Below are 19,914 nucleotides of genomic sequence, written 5' to 3' on the forward strand. Positions count from 1 at the left end.
GGTTAAATGCACTTGGTGACGGGCGCAGCTTGCCCCTGATGTAGTATATGGCCAAAAAATAAACAGACTATTGCTGGTTAAATGCACTTGGTGTGACAGCTTCACCCTGATGTAGGCTTTAGCCAGAAAACAACCACACCATTGAGGGTTAAATGCACTTGGTGACAGGCGCAGCTTGCCCCTGATTTTGTATATGGCCAAAAAATGAACAGACTATTGCTGGTTAAATGCACTTGGTGTGACAGCTTCACCCTGATGTAGGCTTTAGCCAAAAAACAACCACACCATTGAGGGTTAAATGCACTTGGTGACAGGCGCAGCTTGCCCCTGATTTTGTATATGGCCAAAAAATGAACAGACTATTGCTGGTTAAATGCACTTGGTGTGACAGCTTCACCCTGATGTAGGCTTTAGCCAAAAAACAACCACACCATTGAGGGTTAAATGCACTTGGTGACAGGCGTGGCTTGCCCCTGATTTTGTATATGGCCAAAAAATGAACAGACTATTGCTGGTTAAATGCACTTGGTGTGACAGCTTCACCCTGATGTAGGCTTTAGCCAAAAAACAACCACACCATTGAGGGTTAAATGCACTTGGTGACAGGCGCAGCTTGCCCCTGATTTTGTATATGGCCAAAAAATGAACAGACTATTGCTGGTTAAATGCACTTGGTGTGACAGCTTCACCCTGATGTAGGCTTTAGCCAAAAAACAACCACACCATTGAGGGTTAAATGCACTTGGTCGCAGCTTGTGCTGGCGCACCACAAGACACAAAATGGCCGCCGATCACCCCAGAAAAATGTGACTGACAAACGGTCTGGGCAGCCTAAAAACAGTGAGCAATTGAGGATCAGCAGCTCAATGATCCACAGCTGCAGATCGATCAGTTAATCAAGTCCTTTGGAGGAGTTAATCTGCCTAATCTCGCCCTACTGTCGCAGCCGCAACCTCTCCCTACGCTAATCAGAGCAGAGTGACGGGCGGCGCTATGTGACTCCAGCTTAAATAGAGGCTGGGTCACATGGTGCTCTGGCCAATCACAGCCATGCCAATAGTAGGCATGGCTGTGATGGCCTCTTGGGGCAAGTAGTATGACGCTTGTTGATTGGCTGCTTTGCAGCCTTTCAAAAAGCGCCAAGAAAGCGTCACAAAAGCGCCAAGAAAGCGACGAACACCGAACCCGAACCCGGACTTTTACGAAAATGTCCGGGTTCGGGTCCGTGTCACGGACACCCCAAAATTCGGTACGAACCCGAACTATACAGTTCGAGTTCGCTCATCCCTAGTAACGAGAGATTTAGCGGGATATAAATTTGAGGCCTAGTATTTAGGCGCTGGGTGACCGGTATGGATTTAGCGACAGAATTAGACTTGGAAATGCACAGTAGCGTGTGTGTGAAGTTATTCTGAATGACCCTATGTGCACCTTGAATATTATATACCCTTTTAGGGATAGATTTCAAATAGCTCTGATATAGCAGGAACCACTAAATTATGAAATTGCTAAATTGGGAATTGTACTTCAACCCAGAACAAAAAATGTGCTTTGACGGACACTAAATAACTTTCCCAGCCACAACAGGACAGCGGTAACGAGAGATTTAGCGGGATATAAATTTGAGGCCTAGTATTTAGGCGCTGGGTGACCGGTATGGATTTAGCGACAGAATTAGACTTGGAAATGCACAGTAGCGTGTGTGTGAAGTTATTCTGAATGACCCTATGTGCACCTTGAATATTATATACCCTTTTAGGGATAGATTTCAAATAGCTCTGATACAGCAGAAACCACTAAATTATGAAATTGCTAAATTGGGAATTGTATTTCAACCCAGAACAAAAAATGTGCTTTGACGGACACTAAATAACTTTCCCAGCCACAACAGGACAGCGGTAACGAGAGATTTAGCGGGATATAAATTTGAGGCCTAGTATTTAGGCGCTGGGTGACCGGTATGGATTTGGTGACAGAATTAGACTGGGATATGGCCAAAAAATAACCACACTATTGCTGGTTAAATGCACTTGGTGACGGGCGCAGCTTGCCCCTGATGTAGTATATGGCCAAAAAATGAACAGACTATTGCTGGTTAAATGCACTTGGTGTGATAGCTTGACCAACCACACTACTGAGGGTTAAATGCACTTGGTGACGGGCGCAGCTTGCCCCTGATGTAGTATATGGCCAAAAAATGAACAGACTATTGCTGGTTAAATGCACTTGGTGACGGGCGCAGCTTGCCCCTGATTTAGTATATGGCCAAAAAATGAACAGACTATTGCTGGTTAAATGCACTTGGTGTGATAGCTTGACCAACCACACTACTGAGGGTTAAATGCACTTGGTGACGGGCGCAGCTTGCCCCTGATGTAGTATATGGCCAAAAAATGAACAGACTATTGCTGGTTAAATGCACTTGGTGTCACAGCTTGACGAACCACACTACTGAGGGTTAAATGCACTTGGTGACGGGCGCAGCTTGCCCCTGATGTAGTATATGGCCAAAAAATAAACAGACTATTGCTGGTTAAATGCACTTGGTGTGACAGCTTCACCCTGATGTAGGCTTTAGCCAAAAAACAACCACACCATTGAGGGTTAAATGCACTTGGTGACAGGCGCAGCTTGCCCCTGATTTAGTATATGGCCAAAAAATGAACAGACTATTGCTGGTTAAATGCACTTGGTGTGACAGCTTCACCCTGATGTAGGCTTTAGCCAAAAAACAACCACACCATTGAGGGTTAAATGCACTTGGTCGCAGCTTGGATGCACTTGGTCGCAGCACCGCACAAGACACAAAATGGCCGCCGATCACCCCAGAAAAAAGTGACTGACAAACGGTCTGGGCAGCCTAAAAACAGTGAGTGAGCATTTGAATTTCAGCAGCTCAATGATGCACAGCTGCAGATCGATCGATTAATCAAGTGAAGTCCTTTGGAGGAGTTAATCTGCCTAATCTCGCCCTACTGTCGCAGCCGCAACCTCTCCCTACGCTAATCAGAGCAGAGTGACGGGCGGCGCTATGTGACTCCAGCTTAAATAGAGGCTGGGTCACATGGTGCTCTGGCCAATCACAGCCATGCCAATAGTAGGCATGGCTGTGACGGCCTCTTGGGGCAAGTAGTATGACGCTTGTTGATTGGCTGCTTTGCAGCCTTTCAAAAAGCGCCAAGAAAGCGTCACAAAAGCGCCAAGAAAGCGACGAACACCGAACCCGAACCCGGACTTTTACGAAAATGTCCGGGTTCGGGTCCGTGTCACGGACACCCCAAAATTCGGTACGAACCCGAACTATACAGTTCGAGTTCGCTCATCCCTAGTCACATTACCCTCTTCCTATTAAAAAAACCAAAAGTTGGATTAAAAATGGCTGACTTCAAAATGGCCGCCATGGTCACCACCCATCTTGAAAAGTTTCCCCCCTCACATATACTAATGTGCAACAAACAGGAAATTAATATCACCAACCATTCCCATTTTATTAAGGTGTATCCATATTAATGGCCCACCCTGTATAATGCTATTACTTATTTTGGTTCAGTAGTTAATTAAAAATACGGACTTTTATATTATGTAAATTACCTGTCTACCAGCAAGTAGGGCAGCTACTTGCTGGTAGCAGCCACATCCTCCTTTCATAAAGACGCCCCCCTCCACATATTGATTGACAGGGCCAGCGAACGCGCTCGTCTTCTGGCTGGCCCGGTCTGCGTTCAAAATCTGGCGCCTGCGCCGTACCTGCCTCAGTCGGCGCAGGCACACTGAGAGGAGGACAATCGCTCGGCCGCTCCATCCTCAGTGCGCCTGTGCCGGGTGTAGATGTGACGTCATCAGACGAGCGCGTTTGCTCGCCCTGTCAATAAACATGAGGAGGGGGTGTCTTTATGAAAGGAGGATGTGGCTGCTACCTGCAAGTAGCCGCCCTACTTGCTGGTAGACAGGTAATTTACATATTATAAAAGTCAGTTTTTTTAATTAACTACTGAACCAAAATGAGTAATAGCATTATATATTAATATATCGCAGTATAAGGATTATAAGAAGCCAAAAAAAAATAAAGACTTTAGTGGGGTGACAGAAGCCCTTTAACCCCTTAGGGACACAGCCTTTTTACACCTTAGGACCAGGCCATTTTTTGCTAATCTGACCAGTGTCACTTTAAGTGCTCATAACTTTAAAACGCTTTGACTTATCCAGGCCGTTCTGAGATTGTTTTTTCGTCACATATTGTACTTCATGACACTGGTGAAATGAAGTCAAAAAAATATTTTTTTTTGCACCAAAAAATACCTAATTTAACAAATTTTTGGAAAAATTTGCAAATTTCAAAGTTTCAGTTTCTCTACTTCTGTAATACATAGTAATACCCCCAAAAATTGTGATGACTTTACATTCCCCATATGTCTACTTTATGTTTGAATTGTTTTGGGAATGATATTTTATTTTTTGGGGATGTTATAAGGCTTAGAAGTTTAGAAGCAAATCTTGAAATTTTTCAGCAATTTACAAAAACGACATTTTTAGGGACCAGTTCAGGTCTGAAGTCACTTTGCGAGGCTTACATAATAGAAACCACCCAAAAATGACCCCATCTAAGAAACTACACCCCTCAAGGTATTCAAAACTGATTTTACATACGTTGTTAACCCTTTAGGTGTTGCACAAGAGTTATTGGCAAATGGGGATGAAATTTGAGAATTTCTTTTTTTTGTCAAATTTTTTATTTTAACCCATTTTTTCCACTAACAAAGCAAGGGTTAACAGCCAAACAAGACTGTATCTTTATTACCCTGACTCTGCCGTTTACAGAAACACCCAATATGTGGCCGTAAACTACTGTACGGCCACACAGCGGGGCATAGAGTGAAAGGTGCGCCGTTTGGTTTTTGGAGGGCTGATTTTTATGGACTGGTTTATTTACACCATGTCCCATTTGAAGACCCCTGATGCACCCCTAGAGTAGAAACTCCCTAAAAGTGACCCCATCTAAGAAACTACACCCCTCAAGGTATTCAAAACTGATTTTACATTCGTCGTTAACCCTTTAGGTGTTGCGCAAGAGTTATTGGCAAATGGGGATGAAATTGGAAAATTTCATTTTTTTGTCTAATTTTCCATTTTAACCCATTTTTTCCACTAACAAATCAAGGGTTAACAGCCAAACAAGACTGTATCTTTATTACCCTGACTCTGCCGTTTACAGAAACACCCAATATGTGGCCGTAAACTACTGTACGGCCACACAGCGGGGCATAGAGTGAAAGGTGCGCCGTTTGGTTTTTGGAGGGCTGATTTTTATGGACTGGTTTATTTACACCATGTCCCATTTGAAGACCCCTGATGCACCCCTAGAGTAGAAACTCCCTAAAAGTGACCCCATCTAAGAAACTACACCCCTCAAGGTATTCAAAACTGATTTTACATTCGTCGTTAACCCTTTAGGTGTTGCGCAAGAGTTATTGGCAAATGGGGATGAAATTGGAAAATTTCATTTTTTTGCCTTATTTTCCATTTTAACCCATGTTTTCTACTAACAAAGCAAGGGTTAACAGCCAAACAAGACTGTATCTTTATTACCCTGACTCTGCCGTTTACAGAAATACCCAATATGTGGCCGTACACTACTGTACGGCCACACAGCGGGGCGTAGAGTGAAAGGTGCGCCGTTTGGTTTTTGGAGGGCTGATTTTTATGGACTGGTTTATTTACACCATGTCCCATTTGAAGACCCCTGATGCACCCCTAGAGTAGAAACTCCCTAAAAGTGACCCCATCTAAGAAACTACACCCCTCAAGGTATTCAGAACTGATTTTACATTCGTCGTTAACCCTTTAGGTGTTGCGCAAGAGTTATTGGCAAATGGGGATGAAATTTGCAAATTTCATTTTTTTGTCTAATTTTCCATTTTAACCCATTTTTTCCACTAACAAATCAAGGGTTAACAGCCAAACAAGACTGTATCTTTATTACCCTGACTCTGCCGTTTACAGAAACACCCAATATGTGGCCGTAAACTACTGTACGGCCACACAGCGGGGCATAGAGTGAAAGGTGCGCCGTTTGGTTTTTGGAGGGCTGATTTTTATGGACTGGTTTATTTACACCATGTCCCATTTGAAGACCCCTGATGCACCCCTAGAGTAGAAACTCCCTAAAAGTGACCCCATCTAAGAAACTACACCCCTCAAGGTATTCAAAACTGATTTTACATTCGTCGTTAACCCTTTAGGTGTTGCGCAAGAGTTATTGGCAAATGGGGATGAAATTGGAAAATTTCATTTTTTTGCCTTATTTTCCATTTTAACCCATGTTTTCTACTAACAAAGCAAGGGTTAACAGCCAAACAAGACTGTATCTTTATTACCCTGACTCTGCCGTTTACAGAAATACCCAATATGTGGCCGTACACTACTGTACGGCCACACAGCGGGGCGTAGAGTGAAAGGTGCACCGTTTGGTTTTTGGAGGGCTGATTTTTATGGACCGGTTTATTTACACCGTGTCCTGTTTCAACCCCCCTGATGCACCCCTGGAGTCGAAACTCCCTAAAAGTGACCCCATTTTGGAAACTACGGGATAAGGTGGCATTTTTTGGGGGAGTATTTTTAGGGTAAATATAATTTTTGGTTGCTCTATATTACATTTTTGTGAGGTAAGGTTACCAAAAATTGAAATTCTGATATTTCATCTCCATTTGCCATTAACTGTTGAGGAACACCTAAAGGGTTAATAAAGTTTGTATAATCATTTTTGAATACCTTGAGGGGTGTAGTTTCTTAGATGGGGTCAATTTTAGGGAGTTTTTACTCTAGGGGGGCATCAGGGGGGCTTCAAAAGGGATATGGTGTCAATAAAAAAGGCCATCAAAATCGGCCTTCCAGAAACCATGTCGGTCCTTTCCTTTTGCAGCCTCCCTTTTACGGATACAGCAGTTTACGACCACAAATGTGGCGTTTCTGTAAACTGCAGTATCAGGGTAATAAATTTTAACTTTTGTTTGGTTGTTAACCCTTGTTTTCTTACCGGAAAAAACGGACTGAAATGGAAAAGTGCCAAAAATAGCGGTTTTGGCACCGTTTTTTTGTTTTTTTTTTAACCGTGTTAATCTGGGTAGTTAGGTCATGGGATATTGTTATAGAGGAGATTCTTACGGACGCGGCAATATCTAATAAGTCTACTTTTTTTTACAATTATTTAGGTTTTTGACTATATTATCTTTTTTGATACAACTTTTTTTTTTGGGTATCTCTAAAGTCTAAGTGTAATTTTTTTAATTTTCTTTTAGCCAATTATCTTATGTGGGGGCTCATTTTTTGCGGGATGAGCGGACGGTTTTATTGGCACTATTTTGGGGGCTCTATGACTTTTTGATCGCTTGCTATGAAACTTTTTGTTATGTAAGGTGACAAAAAAAAAATTTTTTGCACCTATTTTTTTTTTTTTTTTTTTACTGTGTTAATCTGGGGGGTTGGGTCATGGGGTATTTTTATAGAGGAGATTCTTACGGACGTGGCGATACCTAATAAGTCAACTTTTTTTTTACAATAATTTAGGTTTTAGACTATATTATCCTTTTTGATACCCTAAAAAAAATTTGTATCTCTAAAGTCTAAGGGTCATTTTCAATTTTTTTTTTTATCTGATTATCTTATGTGGGGGCTCATTTTTTGCGGGATGAGATGACGGTTGTATTGGCACTAATTTGGGGGCTATATGACTTTTTGATCGCTTGCTATTAAACTTTTTATTATGTAAGGTGACAAAAAAAAACTTTTTTTGCACCTTTTTTTTTTTTCTGGACCGTGTTAATCTGGGGGGTTAGGTCATGGGGCATTTTTATAGAGGAGATTATTACAGACGCGGCAATACCTATGTCTACTTTTAATAAATTATTTTAGTTTTTTTGGGTGTCTCAAGTCTGAGAACCATTTTTTTTTTTATCCCATGTCAGTCCTAAATTGGGATATAAATTTAGTACTCCATGGAAGTGTGATACTCCCTGAAGCAACCGTCAATGCAGAGGCCCGGATGATCGGGGCATGTGTCGCACTGAGTAGTCGTGTCCTTCCGTATCCCCCTCCTGCGACACACTCTGCACTTTTTTTGGGTTCGTCCCTTCTTTCCAGTATGGGGGACCACACCTGGAAAGTGTTGGCCAGGGACGATCCGGGCGCCTACAGTTCCCGAGGTACTCCGGCCTGCTCTTTCCCGGTCCGAAAAGATCAGGGCCTTGAGGACTGCCTCATAGAACTGGAGGAATGTCCCTGTGCTGCCAGCGCTTCGGGATAGTACAAAAGAGTTGTACATGGCAACCTGCACCAAGTAGACCGCAACTTTTTTGTACCATGCCCGGGTTTTGCGCATGGCGTTATATGGCTTGAGGACTTGATCCGAGAGATCAACTCCTCCCATATACCGATTGTAGGCGACGATACAATCGGGCTTGAGGACCGTTGCCGCGGTACCTCGCACAGGGACAGGGGTGATGCCGTTACCATGAATTGTGGACAGCATAAGGACATCCCTCTTGTCCTTATACCTGACCAGCAACAGGTTTCCAGTGGTAAGGGCACGGGTCTCACCCCTGGGGATAGGGTACCTGGAGGGGGTGGGCAGGGAGGCCGCGTTGATTTTTCCGCACGGTCCCACAAGCGGACGTGGATCTGGCGGCAAGGGACTGGAACAAGGGGATACTGGTATAAAAGTTATCCACGTACAAGTGGTAACCCTTATCCAGCAGTGGGTACATAAGGTCCCACACGAGTTTCCCGGTAACACCCAGAGTGGGGGGACATTCTGGTGGTTGAATCCGGGAATCTCGCCCCTCGTATACACGAAATTTGTAAGTGTACCCTGAGGTACTCTCACAAATTTTGTATAGCTTCACGCCATACCTCGCCCGCTTGGAAGGCACATACTGGCGGAAAATGAGTCTCCCCTTGAACGCAATGAGAGACTCATCAACCACGACCTCCCTTCCAGGTACATAGGCCTCCATGAATTTGGCCCCAAAGTGATCGATGACCGGCCGTATCTTGTACAGACGGTCATGGGCAGGATCACCTCGGGGTGGACATGCTGCATTATCGGAATAATGCAGACATTTCCTGATGGCCTCAAACCGGGAGCGTGTCATAACCGTACTGTAAAGTGGGGTCTGATATAGGACGTCCCCACTCCAGTACAGCCTGGCACTGGGTTTCTTGACCAGGCCCATATGCAGCACGAGGCCCCAAAATGTCCTCATTTCGGCTGCACTGACCGGCGTCCAGCCACCGGGCCTGGCCAAAAAGGAGCCCGGGTGTTGAGCGACGAACTGTTGGGCGTACAGATTCGTCTGCTCCACCATCAGATTTACCAGTGAGTCACTGAAAAAATTACAAAAAAAGTCATATTCAGTGTAGCCCACTGTGGAAATCTGGATTCCTGATTGGCCTACAAAATCAGGAATCACGGGCTCGTATCGCTCTGGGCTACACCAGACAAGTTCACCGGCAGGGTGCTCCGGTGGATTTAACTGGTGGGCCGGGAAACCAGTACGAGCCCCAGAGCTGCTCGTACTAGTGTGGGCCACAGGGTCCCTAACATGGCGGTCCCCTTGCTCCGCCTGGCGGCGTCTCCGCCGCCTTGGGGGCTCATCATCATCGCTAGATGATGAGGAGGATGCGGATGACAACAGGAATGTGGGGTCATCCTCATCCTCACTGGGACTCTCGGACTCGGAGGCAAGCTGGGCGTATGCCTCCTCGGCCGAGAACGTCCGGCGGGCCATAGGGGAGTGTGTGTCTGCGTGTATATGTGCGTGTGTGTAACTCTTTATTTGGTGTGCGTGTGTGAGGGGGCACGGGTGTTCACGAACTCACCCTAAAACTAACAGAAAAAAATAAATAAAACTAACTAAAAAAAGGGCAAAAAAGTGAGGAAAAAAAATTCAAAACTGCTGATCAACCGTCCGAAGTTGATCAGCGGTGGGGTGTGCGATGCGCTTACAGTGGCCGGACGCTAAGTGCCGGTCACAGTCAGCGAACTCAAAAAAAAAAAAAAAAAAAAAAAAAAAAGCACCCCAAAAAAGGTGGGGGGGGGGGGCAAGTGGCAGGGGGAGGGGGGCAAGTGGCAGCACCCCTGGGGGGTCTAGGGTCACACAGCTGTGCTGTGGACCCCAGACACCCTAACTAGGGTGATGCAATAAAAAGTAAAAAAAAACTAACTTTCCCTTTTTTTTCCCTGCCTATCCCAAACTTTCCCTAGCTGTCCCTATGTACCTGATGGGGTGCTGGGGCACAGATCGGGTCCTGGGGGCACAGATCAGGGGTGCTGGCAGCGATGGTGGACACAAGCAGGCAGCTCCTCTCTCCTCCGGCGCTGGAACACAAAAGGAGGAGGAGAGGGGCGCCTGCCTCTTTTGAATCTGCCGCCGCACCGCCCCCTGACCAATCAGAAAGCGATCCTGAGTGGTGATGTCACCATCACCACTCAGGATCGCTGGATGGTGATTGGTGGAGTGAAATCACACCACCATCACCATCCTGTTCCGGGTTATCGGGTCTTCAGAGACCCGAATAACCCAGAAACGCAGAAAACCGCAGGTCTGAATTGACCTGCGGTTTTTTGCGATCGCATACATGGGGGGGTCACCGGACCCCCCGACGCATTTGCCCCAAGTGCCTGCTCAATGATTTGAGCAGGCACGGGGTTCCGATCGCCGCCGGCCGCGCGGCGGTGATTGAAAATGCACAGGGCGTACATGTACGCCCTGTGTCCTTAAGTACCAGGGCACAAGGGCGTACCTGTACGCCCTGTGTCCTTAAGGGGTTAAAGGCATTAAACTTGGTGCTGCAGCAGTTAGCATTGCGCTAGGACCGGCTGCGGCTGCCGCAGTGGGTCCGCGGGGGTCAGCCTGCACGTTATCCTCTTGCACAGACATGCTGATAATAGTTTAATTGCAATCAGATAGGTTAATTGTGGCTTGCAATACTTTTTACTTAATGTTGCTATGGCCTTTTAAATGTTCGATGTCGGCTAAGTACAATACTCAGGCAGCGCTTGTTTAAGTTTTTGATAGTGCTCCTGGCTAGCGGTGCTTCACTCTGAGGTGGCAATAGTAGAATACAGTCTGCGGTAGTTATTTGGGGGCAGACAGGCAACGCAATGCGATCTGGCAGCGTGCCGGTGAAAATCTCTCCTTGGGGATGCACGCACGTCACATTGTCCTCCCGTGCGCGGCATCTCCCTTTGATGCGGCCACAAGCAGAGGAGGCGGTGCTGCGCTCATATACAGGGCCCGCCTCTCAGAACCCACATAGTACAGTTAGGATGGACTTGAATCAGACAACTTTGCATAAGGGGGCGGCACACTGGTTTCCCGCGTTGCAGGGGGTGTCGCCAATTAGCACAATGATGGAGCAGTGTTATTTTTTTAAACCGGAGCTCCGGCGGCCATATTAGTTTCACAGTAATAGTCTATTCACTGACAGCAAGCAGTTATAGTGACACACAAATGTTGAATTCTCACACTTTTGACACTGCGATTTTGATGCTGGGGACTAGTATAGCACCTCCATATACTTTGCAAACGGTTTGGACAGTTCTGGACCCCAAAACAGCGCACAATAAGCAAAAGTCTCTCAATATGATAAAGGGGCTTACTCACATGCGTCAGTCTTTCAAATATGGTGCAGGGGTTAATTATCCTGTTCGTGACGCCAATAAAAAGTTATGCAGCCAGCCAGTAGCAGGGGGAACGCGTGAGGTTCACGGAAGACCGATGAGGGGTCAAATGGTATAACACACAGTTCATCAGTTTACTCACGGTTAGCAAATAGCCTCCCTGGGCTGGCAGCACAGTGTTGAGGTGGACAGCATGAAATCCTCTTGGGCACGCTTTGTGGTAGGAAGCATCAGCCAAGATGGTGGTTGAGGTGCCCTTGATGTCAAGGGTGCTTAGGGTGCTTGCTGCGGCTGAGTCCTTTGATGGTTTTTGTCGTAACGCCAGTACCGTTAATAGTGGTACAACCATAGGTAGTAATAATGAGGTAGACAGTGGTAAGATGCAACTCACAACTTTTACTTTAGAGGTCTTTCAGTTGCAGTAGTACAATTATGCAGTCTTTAGATGATACAGAGATAATCCTGCAAATCCACTACTTAAGGCTTGTCAGGTTTCTGGTGGGTTTTGGAGCAGTGGGTTACTTCAATATCAGTGAAATCTTGGTGAGGTTGCCGGAGGCTAGGGTATCCTTCACCCAAAATATCCCAAAGGTCCTTTCTGCCTGGGTTACGGCTTTTATTCTTTGGATGAAGTTAAATTTGTTCTTTTCTATTGTCCCTCTCTAGACTAGAACTTTTCTTTAGAGCTGAAGTGCTGGATCTGCACCTTTTCACTCTCTGATCTTCACACTGACCTGAGGTCTCAACTGAACTGATCTGCTCTAACCACTGACCTGAACTGATCTAATCTGGTCTCCTCCCTCCTGGTCTCCACTCATCTGACTAACTAGGCCTGCCCTAGGTACACATAAGACCTAAGCTCTATCCCCATCTAGTGGTGGGATGTATAAATTGCACCTAATGGGCCTGTTAACAGGGATTTTGCAGATATACAAATGCAAAGTTATACCATACAGTACAATGCAATTGTTATGATCAAAAAGTACTTTTAAGCAGTGCCCACACACACACACACATAGTGGGACGCTGCATAAATATTATAGTCAGTTAATTCAAGGTCAGAGCATTCAGAGGGTCAGTACGATAATCAGGTAGAGGTCAGGGCAGACATGGTTTAATAAAAGTCAAGTAAGCAAGATCAGACAGTAACACACACCTTTGAAGGGACTACCAATTTAGAGAACCTATTTGCTCCGGCACTTTCCCATAGAACACTGAGGACAAGCAGATATTGGCTTGGCACTAAGTTGGGTGTGTTCTGGCCCTTAAAAGGGTTTCTACCACTTAGGTGTCACATATTTAGCTGTCAGACACTAGCGATCCGCTAGTGTCTGCTCTGGCCAACCATCCTAATATAATTGCTTTTGGGGTGGTGGTTTGGCTAAAAAAACTACTTTTATTAATATGCTAATGAGCCTCTAGGTGCTATGGGGGCGTCATTAGCACCTAGAGGCTCCGTCTACCTTCAGAAACTGCCGCCGCCCAGCGCGTCCCTCCAGCCCGCCCATCTCTTCCTGAATGCGATCCTCCTTGTGAGCGCCTGTATTCTGCGCATGCGCAGTGAATGTCTGACAGCTTCCCTGCTCAGACATCTCCACTGCGCCTGTTCCTCGGAGCACTATGGCGTCATCGCGCAGGCGCAGTGGAGATGTCTGAGCATGCGCAGAATACATACGATCGCATTCAGGAGGAGATGGGCGGGCTGGAGGGACGCGCTCGGCGGCGGCAGTTTCTGAAGGTAGACGGAGCCTCTAGGTGCTAATGACGCCCCCATAGCACCTAGAGGCTCATTAGCATATTAATAAAAGTAGTTTTTTTAGCCAAACCACCGCCCCAAAAGCAATTATATTAGGATGGTTGGCCAGAGCAGACACTAGCGGATCGCTAGTGTCTGACAGCTAAATATGTGACACCTAAGTGGTAGAAACCCTTTAAATGGCCAGCTAGGGCTCCAAGTGCAGAGAGGACTTTAAATGAGAAGTAAGAGGCAAGATGCTGGCAGGCACAGTGTTTGTTCAATCTGGTAAACAAGTCAAAGGCCAGGAAAGGCAGCACATCCTTAAATAACTAAAGACAGGCAACCACTTGCTATAAACGTGCACTGGTCCTGCAGAGAGGACTACAGGTGAGCAGTAAGAGGCCTAGCTACTCTAGCATGAAGCGGGCAGAAACACTAGTAGGGCTGCTCGCCAAGCATAAGCACAAAAATGCCTGCGAGCACAGACCACGGATACATGTACCAAACTGTGAGTATTCTGCATGTACCAAACTGTGAGTATTCTGGCAGCTATGCCTGCTGGTTCTACGTTGTTTTCTTCCTGTGTCCCTTGCTTTTGTGATATTTGACTTTGGCTGTTATTTGCTCTCTTCCACACAGCAGTCAGGCATACATAAAATAGGTGCAATTTTTGCTATCCTTTCATTTCAACTTTATCTTCGTGTTAGATATTGGGATCTCATTTGTAGGCTAAGACCAACTAGAGTGACTGCTCATAATTGTGCATCTTCACAGATCAGTGCCTGAACTGGAAGCCTAGATCCCTGTTTTCATAGACCCTTGAGAACAGGGGTCCTATTGCCCCATTCTGATGGACCGGCATGTTGTTCACTGCCATTTCATTAATTTTCTATGGTTTTTCCATACCCATAGAGAATAAATGTGGCATTGCATGCACAGATTATCACTCTATCAGAATGGGGGAAAGGGACTGCTATTCGTGTGATTGATTAGGGTCCCAGTAGTCGGACCCCCAACAATCAGTTAGTTATCCCCTATCCCCTTTAAGCCTTTTACATGGTGGGTGCACAGTTCCCAATGTATAATACTGGTTTAAGACAAGATTCCTGTATGTCAGATTTTCATAAATCAATGATGCTGACTGATCTAGTCATGTAATAGATGCCTGCATATAAAGTGCTTCATGACAGCACCTCTTTAACATGAGCTTTTATAGAAAAGAGTAAAGAAACATTGGATACATATATTTACTGTAAGTCCACTCTATATCATTGGCCTATTAAAAGGATTGAATGTATGTATACTCTGCCTACTATGACATTGGCTTGTCCTCTGTCTTGTCCCCTTGGAGGCATGCATCAATGTCTCTTGACCATCCTGGGTTAGCTGTCATTGAACAGAGACTACTTCACAAGGTAGCAACCTGGTGGTCCCCTGCATGGGAAATCAGATACCTGAATAAAGGTGAAAGGCTGAAGTTCAGGGTGGCCACTTGATAACACCCTTAAGAGACAGTTCACAAACGCAATCAAATGTTCGCGAACCAAAAGTTTGCGGCGGGCCCCATTCACTTTACAGGGAGTGCAGAATTATTAGGCAAGTTGTATTTTTGAGGATTAATTTATTATTGAACAACAACCATGTTCTCAATGAACCCAAAAAACTCATTAATATCAAAGCTGAATATTTTTGGAAGTCGTTTTTAGTTTGTTTTTAGTTTTAGCTATTTTAGGGGGATATCTGTGTGTGCAGGTGACTATTACTGTGCATAATTATTAGGCAACTTTACAAAAAACAAATATATACCCATTTCAATTATGTATTTTTACCAGTGAAACCAATATAACATCTCAACATTCACAAATATACATTTCTGACATTCAAAAACAAAACAAAAACAAAAAACAAATCAGTGACCAATATAGCCACCTTTCTTTGCAAGGACACTCAAAAGCCTGCCATCCATGGATTCTGTCAGTGTTTTGATCTGTTCACCATCAACATTGCGTGCAGCAGCAACCACAGCCTCCCAGACACTGTTCAGAGAGGTGTACTGTTTTCCCTCCTTGTAAATCTCACATTTGATGATGGACCACAGGTTCTCAATGGGGTTCAGATCAGGTGAACAAGGAGGCCATGTCATACGATTTTCTTCTTTTATACCCTTTCTTGCCAGCCACGCTGTGGAGTACTTGGACGAGTGTAATGGAGCATTGTCCTGCATGAAAATCATGTTTTTCTTGAAGGATGCAGACTTCTTCCTGTACCACTGCTTGAAGAAGGTGTCTTCCAGAAACTGGCAGTAGGACTGGGAGTTGAGCTTGACTCCATCCTTAACCTGAAAAGGCCCCACAAGCTCATCTTTGATGATACCAGCCCAAACCAGTACTCCACCTCCACCTTGCTGGCGTCTGAGTCGGACTGGAGCTCTCTGCCCTTTACTAGGGATGAGCGTACCCGAACTGTATAGTTCGGGTTCGTACCGAATTTTGGGGTGTCCTTGACACGAACCCGAACCCGGACATTTTCGTAAAAGTCCGGGTTCGGGTTCGGTGTTCGTCGCTTTCTTGGCGCTTTTTGAAAGGCTGCAAAGCAGCCAATCAACAAGCGTCATACTACTTGCCCCAAGAGGCCGTCACAGCCATGCCTACTATTGGCATGGCTGTGATTGGCCAGAGCACCATGTGACCCAGCCTCTATTTAAGCTGGAGTCACATAGCGCCGCCCGTCACTCTGCTCTGATTAGCGTAGGGAGAGGTTGCAGATGCGACAGGAGTTGTGGCGGGGTATAGAACAACAGACCGACGAGTGGTTGCTGCCGGTGAGCCTCAAGCCCGGCCTGGTGGTGTGCGATAATGGACGAAATCTCGTTGCAGCTCTGGGACTAGCCGGTTTGACGCACATCCCTTGCTTGGCGCATGTGCTGAATTTGGTGGTGCAGAAGTTCATTCACAACTCTCCGACATGTCAGAGCTGCTGCATAAAGTACGGGCCGTCTGTTCGCGCGTCCGGCGTTCACATCCGGCTGCTGCTTGCCTGTCTGCGCTACAGCGTAACTTCGGCCTTCCCGCTCACCGCCTCATATGCGACGTGCCCACCAGGTGGAACTCCACCTTGCACATGCTGGACAGACTGTGCGAGCAGCAGCAGGCCATAGTGGAGTTTCAGCTGCAGCACGCACGGGTCAGTCGCACTACGGAACAGCACCACTTCACCACCAATGACTGGGCCTCCATGCGAGACCTGTGTGCCCTGTTGCGCTGTTTCAAGTACTCCACCAACATGGCCAGTGGCGATGACGCCGTTATCAGCGTTACAATACCACTTCTATGTCTCCTTGAGAAAACACTTAGGGCGATGATGGAAGAGGAGGTGGCCCAGGAGAAGGAGGAAGAGGGGTCATTTTTAGCACTTTCAGGCCAGTCTCTTCGAAGTGACTCAGAGGGAGGATTTTTGCAACAGCAGAGGCCAGGTACAAATGTGGCCAGCCAGGGCCCACTACTGGAGGACGAGGAGGACGAGGATGAGGAGGAGGTGGAGGAGGATGAGGATGAAGCATGGTCACAGCGGGGTGGCACCCAACGCAGCTCGGGCCCATCACTGGTGCGTGGCTGGGGGGAAAGGCAGGACGATGACGATACGCCTCCCACAGAGGACAGCTTGTCCTTACCCCTGGGCAGCCTGGCACACATGAGCGACTACATGCTGCAGTGCCTGCGCAACGACAGCAGAGTTGCCCACATTTTAACCTGTGCGGACTACTGGGTTGCCACCCTGCTGGATCCACGCTACAAAGACAATGTGCCCACCTTACTTCCTGCACTGGAGCGTGATAGGAAGATGCGCGAGTACAAGCGCACGTTGGTAGACGCGCTGCTGAGAGCATTCCCAAATGTCACAGGGGAACAAGTGGAAGCCCAAGGCCAAGGCAGAGGAGGAGCAAGATTCTCTGTTACGGGCCCTCTTTCCTCTGCCTGGGTGCCTGGGCTTAAATATATGCCAATGGACTGTTGCAGTGGTGGCTGACGTGAAGCCTGATTCTCTGCTATGACATGCAAACTGATTCTCTGCTGACATGAAGACAGATTCTCTGTTACGGGACCTCTCTCCTCTGCCTGGGTGCCTGGGCTTAAATATATGCCAATGGACTGTTCCAATGTTGGGTGACGTGAAGCCTGATTCTCTGCTATGACATGCAGACTGATTCTCTGCTGACATGAAGACAGATTCTCTGTTACGGGACCTCTCTCCTCTGCCTGGGTGCTGGGCCTAAATATATGCCAATGGACTGTTGCAGTGGTGGCTGACGTGAAGCCTGATTCTCTGCTATGACATGCAGACTGATTCTCTGCTGACATGAAGACAGATTCTCTGTTACGGGACCTCTCTCCTCTGCCTGGGTGCTGGGCCTAAATATATGCCAATGGACTGTTGCAGTGGTGGCTGACGTGAAGCCTGATTCTCTGCTATGACATGCAGACTGATTCTCTGCTGACATGAGGACAGATTCTCTGTTACGGGACCTCTCTCCTCTGCCTGTGTGCTGGGCCTAAATATATGACAATGGACTGTTGCAGTGGTGGCTGACGTGAAGCCTGATTCTCTGCTATGACATGCAGACTAATTCTCTGCTGACATGAAGACAGATTCTCTGTTACGGGACCTCTCTCCTCTGCCTGGGTGCCTGGGCTTAAATATATGCCAATGGACTGTTCCAATGTTGGGTGACGTGAAGCCTGATTCTCTGCTATGACATGCAGACTGATTCTCTGCTGACATGAAGACAGATTCTCTGTTACGGGACCTCTCTCCTCTGCCTGGGTGCTGGGCCTAAATATATGACAATGGACTGTTGCACTGGTGGCTGACGTGAAGCCTGATTCTCTGCTATGACATGCAGACTGATTCTCTGCTGACATGAAGACAGATTCTTTGTTACGGGACCTCTCTCCTCTGCCTGGGTGCTGGGCCTAAATATATGCCAATGGACTGTTGCAGTGGTGGCTGACGTGAAGCCTGATTCTCTGCTATGACATGCAGACTGATTCTCTGCTGACATGAGGACAGATTCTCTGTTACGGGACCTCTCTCCTCTGCCTGTGTGCTGGGCCTAAATATATGACAATGGACTGTTGCAGTGGTGGCTGACGTGAAGCCTGATTCTCTGCTATGACATGCAGACTAATTCTCTGCTGACATGAAGACAGATTCTCTGTTATGGGACCTCTCTCCTCTGCCTGGGTGCCTGGGCTTAAATATATGCCAATGGACTGTTCCAATGTTGGGTGACGTGAAGCCTGATTCTCTGCTATGACATGCAGACTGATTCTCTGCTGACATGAAGACAGATTCTCTGTTACGGGACCTCTCTCCTCTGCCTGGGTGCTGGGCCTAAATATATGACAATGGACTGTTGCACTGGTGGCTGACGTGAAGCCTGATTCTCTGCTATGACATGCAGACTAATTCTCTGCTGACATGAAGACAGATTCTCTGTTACAGGACCTCTCTCCTCTGCCTGGGTGCCTGGGCCCAAATATATGCCAATGGACTGTTGCAGTGGTGGCTGACGTGAAGCCTGATTCTCTGCTATGACATGCAGACTGATTCTCTGCTGACATGAAGCCAGATCCTCTGTTACGGTACCTCTCTCCTCTGCCTGGGTGCTGGGCCTAAATATATGCCAATGGACTGTTGCAGTGGTGGCTGACGTGAAGCCTGATTCTCTGCTATGACATGCAGACTGATTCTCTGCTGACATGAAGACAGATTCTCTGTTACGGGACCTCTCTCCTCTGCCTGGGTGCTGGGCCTAAATATATGCCAATGGACTGTTGCAGTGGTGGCTGACGTGAAGCCTGATTCTCTGCTATGACATGCAGACTGATTCTCTGCTGACATGAGGACAGATTCTCTGTTACGGGACCTCTCTTCTCTGCCTGTGTGCTGGGCCTAAATATATGACAATGGACTGTTGCAGTGGTGGCTGACGTGAAGCCTGATTCTCTGCTATGACATGCAGACTGATTCTCTGCTGACATGAAGCCAGATCCTCTGTTACGGTACCTCTCTCCTCTGCCTGGGTGCTGGGCCTAAATATATGCCAATGGACTGTTGCAGTGGTGGCTGACGTGAAGCCTGATTCTCTGCTATGACATGCAGACTGATTCTCTGCTGACATGAAGACAGATTCTCTGTTACGGGACCTCTCTCCTCTGCCTGGGTGCTGGGCCTAAATATATGCCAATGGACTGTTGCAGTGGTGGCTGACGTGAAGCCTGATTCTCTGCTATGACATGCAGACTGATTCTCTGCTGACATGAGGACAGATTCTCTGTTACGGGACCTCTCTTCTCTGCCTGTGTGCTGGGCCTAAATATATGACAATGGACTGTTGCAGTGGTGGCTGACGTGAAGCCTGATTCTCTGCTATGACATGCAGACTAATTCTCTGCTGACATGAAGCCAGATTCTCTGTTACGGGACCTCTCTCCTCTGC

Source organism: Bufo gargarizans, chromosome 10 (genome assembly GCF_014858855.1).
Source record: "Bufo gargarizans isolate SCDJY-AF-19 chromosome 10, ASM1485885v1, whole genome shotgun sequence".
Classification (NCBI taxonomy): Eukaryota; Metazoa; Chordata; class Amphibia; order Anura; family Bufonidae; genus Bufo; species Bufo gargarizans.